This window comes from Trachurus japonicus, chromosome 8 (genome assembly GCF_045865225.1).
Source record: "Trachurus japonicus isolate A0001 chromosome 8, Traja_1.0".
NCBI lineage: Eukaryota > Metazoa > Chordata > Actinopteri > Carangiformes > Carangidae > Trachurus > Trachurus japonicus.
In genome coordinates this window covers 17,684,103-17,689,255 of record NC_140914.1, presented here as the reverse complement: position 1 = coordinate 17,689,255, position 5,153 = coordinate 17,684,103, and positions in this window count along the sequence as shown.

Genomic DNA, 5,153 nt, shown 5'->3' with positions numbered 1-5,153 from the left:
TATAGACCCATACACACACAAGTTGCCTCACACACCCTGCTCCCCCCCCCCCACCGCTCCTCCACCCTTCCCAACACACCCAGCATCGCTACGCAGCCAACCGCCAGATCCCACTTTTCACCGCAGAGCTGTGGATTAGAAAAGAAGGCATTTCCCAAATGGTCTGCGGCTTGTGTGATGACATGATTGTCATTCAGTTTAATTCCCTCTGTACTCTTTAGATTCCCTCTCGCCTGACTCTACTGCTACAATAAAGCCCCCAAAAGAAGGTAAATAACAGTTTGAAAAAAACCCGGGGCTCCTGTGCAGACTTGCTTCCTGGAAAGGTATTTTACTTTTTATTGCCAAGATGAAAGACAGATTGAAAATGGTTCTGTGCAGCTGCTTTCTAGTGGTCCAGGATGGCTTGCATGCATTTTTGTTCATGTGAAAAATATCTGTGGGCTCACACTGTATCTCTATACATGTATATAATTTCCGTAATTGAACATCCTGGCTTTGGGTGCTGCCCAAATCTAACCCTCATGAGGCTGGAATGAATCGCAGCAAACCCTTCCTCGGATATAAATTACTCCCATGTTGAACTTGAAGCATTATGTGGGTCTAACACTGTTTAATGTTTTCAAGGCCGCCGAGGCAGTAGTTGCGTAAGCTGCAAACAAGTCTCCGCTCAGCTCCTTTGTTGTACATTCGTCTTTTCTGTTGATGTCTCTATAAAGCTTCGGGGCAGGTCTGTAGAGTTTGAAAAGTTCTGCCTGAGGCCAAAAAAACTGAGGCACCTGTGTGAGGACATGGAGGGTGGGAGGAGGAGGAGGAGGAGGAAGATGTGGAGCCAGGAAACTGTGCATGGATGGAGAGATCAGACCACTGTTCCCTCTAAGGTGTTTTACTGCTCCACCTCTTTGCCCAGAAGACAAAAAAAGTTGCACACTCAAATATCCCCGACTAGTTTACTGTTTATTTCTCCCTCATGTGCGCTTCAAATTGTGAAATTTATGACCTTAACCGTGGTCTGTAGTGCAACTACGATTTAAGTTTTTGCTTGAGAATTATTATTACTGTTAATATCAAGAATGCTTCAGTGCCAAGAGTTGATGACACCAACTTGATGTTAGTTATTTTTTGACATAATTGTTCATATGGCAATAAATGCAAACTCTATTTTGCCAAAACAATATTGTATTTTGTTATCATTAACTGTAACTGACCTAGATATGGAGCAGCCTAGGTAATGTTGTCAAAATAATCTTTTATTAATCATTATAGTAATTGATTGATATTGTATTGTATTGTATTGATATTTGGAGTTGGAGAGGTGAGGCCATAGCACCAGCATGTGGACATAGTGTGTATGTTTAAGCTGTCGCTCACAGTCGCTCAAGCAGCTCATCAGGGGAGTTGAATTTCTGCTCAGGAGTTTTGAAAATTAGAGGGAACATTGGATCAGAGTGGTTTTGTTCCTTCGTCCGTCTCCCCATCCGACCATCATTCTTATTGACTTTGCACATGAAAGTTGGGAAGGCTCCAGGTGAAGGGTGGGGCTCCATGCACCGCCACTTTGTTGTTGGCTTTTGTATTTAGCGATCCTCTGTACCCGAGGGCCTGACGGTTCAGCATCTAACATATTACAGAGAGTGTGTGTGTGTGACGTCTTTCATTTCTTCAAAGGAGCTGCGCTACAGACACCACAATGTGATCGCTAAGATGAATTGTTATGGTATAATCCCACTTTAATCTAATCACCACATCACGACAAAGGAAACTAGATGAAAAAAAACGAATTTGAGCCCACAAAAGCTACTATATCTAATGCAAGACAGTAGGGAATTGTCCTCATACAGTACATCTTCAGTCTGGAGCTCATTATCAGTAAATATCTCATTGATATTCATTCCAGACACAAAAAAACATGAGGTTCCATTTGTAAGAAACTACAGCCATGCCTCTGCACCGCTAAATGAGTATCTCCTGGGCTGTGGTTTCAAAGATCTGTCATGATGGCTTTAAGGATTCTGACTGGTATCTTGCGGCTATCGCAAATGACCGACAGCTTCTTCCTCATACTGGAAATTACAAAATGAGAGTGGAACATTTTGCCTTTACTCTGGAGGATTTGTAATTTGCTGTAATGGCTGACACATGTACATGCCATCAGCGGGCCTTTGGCTATGGAAATCTCTATCAGTGGTACACACGGGGATGCAGCAGCGGCAGCAGCGCACACCTGCAGGCGCGACAGTCGGGTATGTAGTCTGGACTGTGCACATGCATGCGTAAGTGCCTGCACATGACTGTGAGCACACAAGTAATGTACACAAAGGCAAAGAGACACATGTACACAAACACATCAACAGACAGAAATATTATCCAACCTCAATCACACACCGAACTTAAAAGTACAGTGTTAACAACTCGCATGTCATATTTGTTTCTTCAATGCTGCTGCTGTCTGTTTGTTTCTGTAATCTCACTGTTTATATTTCTGGGTCCAAACCTGTCAGGATAGCTCCAACTAGAGCAATTAACATGAGGGAAAAGCAAATAAAATGTCTGATGAAAGCAAAGCCTGGATCCTGACCTCATTCTGACTGAATCTGCCTCTAGCCAACAGACAGTCACTTCCAAAGCTGTGAATTCCTCAGTGCCAGTCTGGCCTCTCTTTGGATGGGTTTACAATGGCTGTTTGTACTTCAAAACATATCATTATTCTATATTTGCCACAGTCATGTCTGTTTCCTCAGAGACCTTTGTTTGAAGACTGTCGTTTTTTGTGTGGTCAAGCTGCTTTTTTAGTCTCATAAGGTGGAAATTGTAATCACAAGGCTTTGTGGTACTTTGAAATGCAGTTTCAAACTCACGCCTATTCACTTTAATGTGGAATGTGAGATAGAAAAGAAAGACACCACTCTTGTTTACACTTCATTTGAAGCTCCAGCTACATTAGTCACAAACTCTGCAACACATTCTGTTACTGTGAATAAACATACCCACCAATATGCAGGGCCGTTGTATAGGGGAGAAAGGTGATGATAATTCTAGGGGCCCAGCGCCCAGTGGGGCCCATAAAAAACCCCAGTAGTCTAATCTTTGTATGACTGAATTATTCTGCATAAGACCCTGACTAATACTCATAGTACACTGTAAAAACTCAACATCTTTCCAAGAATTTTTGTCTTATTTCTTGTCCAAATGTCTCATTTCTAGTCAAAACTAATCTCTTTCCACTTAAAATAAGACTCATCACCTAAAAAATTTACTTGTTTTTAGATCATTTTCACTTGTTTCAAACAAATTTTCACTTGAAATAAGTAGAAAAATCTGCCAGTTAAAGTAAGTTTTTTGTGCTTGTAATAAGGAAGAAAAACTTGTTCCACTATCAGATTTTTTGTACTTATTTCAAGTGAAAATATGCTTGAAAGGAGTAAAAAAGTGTCTAAAAACAAGCTGCCTTTAATATGATGTGTCTTATTTTAAGTATAATGAGATTTGTTTTGACTAGAAATTACATTTTGACCAGAAATAAGACAAATATTCTTGCAGTGCAAGTGCATTTTGCAGTGTAATGCTGCATTAGCATCAAAACAAAGTAGGCTAAATAATAAATGATAATACATACGTAGTCTAAGAAAAAAAAAAACTGGAAAAGTTAGGGGGAGGGGCCCACTTTAGTATTCTTTAAGGGGGAACCAGAATTCCTAGCAACGGCCCTGTCAATATGTTACCTCTATGATGACCATGTGCACGGCACACGAGCTGAAAATGTAACTTAATTTGGACAAAACCTGATATGACAAAGTAGCTAAATCAAGTCCAGTCTTTGTGTAAAGCAAAATATGATTAATTAATTAATGTATGAGAGTGGTATCAATCTTCATATAGCCTACAACTCTGCATATCCAACCTTTTCATCTTGTAAAATTTACTGGTAGGTTTTGAATAATCGTCGAACAGAGCTAGTCTTCTCTCAGCTGTTTCCTGTCTTTGTGCTAAGCTAAGTTAGCCTGCTGTTAACTCTCACTAAGAGAAGCAAATAAAATGTCCAACTTTCTCTCACGTTTTTTTCTCCGAGGATACAGAGGAAGAGAGCTGGAATAAAGATAAAATGTAAAAATCTGCAATTAGGCAACACAGTGAGTTTGCCAAATTCATTTAGCTGTTATCTCTGTCTGAACCATACAGTGCCTCAGGGCTGAGTGTGTGTGTGTGTGTGTGTGTGAGTGTGTGTGAGTGTGTGTGCACCTCTTTCTCACCTCTCTTTACCTCACTCCGCCCTCTCCCTCCCTCCCTCCCTCCATCCATCCCTCCATCCAGACGGCCGTCCCCTCGGTGTGTTAGTCAGGTTCAAAGTCTGAACTCCTTCTCTTTGCCAGAAGAAACTTAATACTCAACAGCAGCTTTAAAGAATCAGAGGGGAACATCCCAGTGCTGCCGATCCTTCCTGCACATATCCCCCAAAGGTGACACACTCAGATACTGTATTTATGGGATGGAGACAGAGCAGTCGCAGAGGGCCCCTCCTCGCTGCAGGCCTGTTGTTATGGAGGTTTGTCTCGGGAGACTTGTCACTATGTTGCCGATGTGTTTGGCTCAGTGTTGAGTCTCAGGGTGCACGGAGAGTACAAGAGGTTTTGGGTAGACATCCCCGGGGCTTCTGTTATTCACTGAGACATCTATCAAATGGGTTCAAAGGGCCAAGTAGGATTTTCCTCTGTGGAGTCAGTTTACATCTGCAAAACACTGATGTGCCTGTAGCTCATAACAAAGTGCACTAGATTATCATTTTTTTCCCCATGTCACACACATAGACCCAATATAGAAAGGTCACAAAGTCTTACAAAAAAAGGTCAATTTCTGTTTCAAAAACACTAAATTCAAATGTTTAAAATCTTTTAAATCACAGAAAATCAAAAAGATTAACTTTTCAGATTTGAGTCTAAAAAGCATCAGGTGGTTTCATATAATAATGCATAAAGATATCTGAATGATTTTGCCTGCAGGAAATGAGCACACATACATACTCAAGTCCATGTTTATACGTGTTTACTCCATATGGCTCGAGCAGGGGAGGGTGGAGACTTGTAAAAAAAAAAAAAAAAAAAACGGGGCGTAAGAGAAGCAGAGGAGAAACCTTGAATGAGGGATTAGTGCACCTC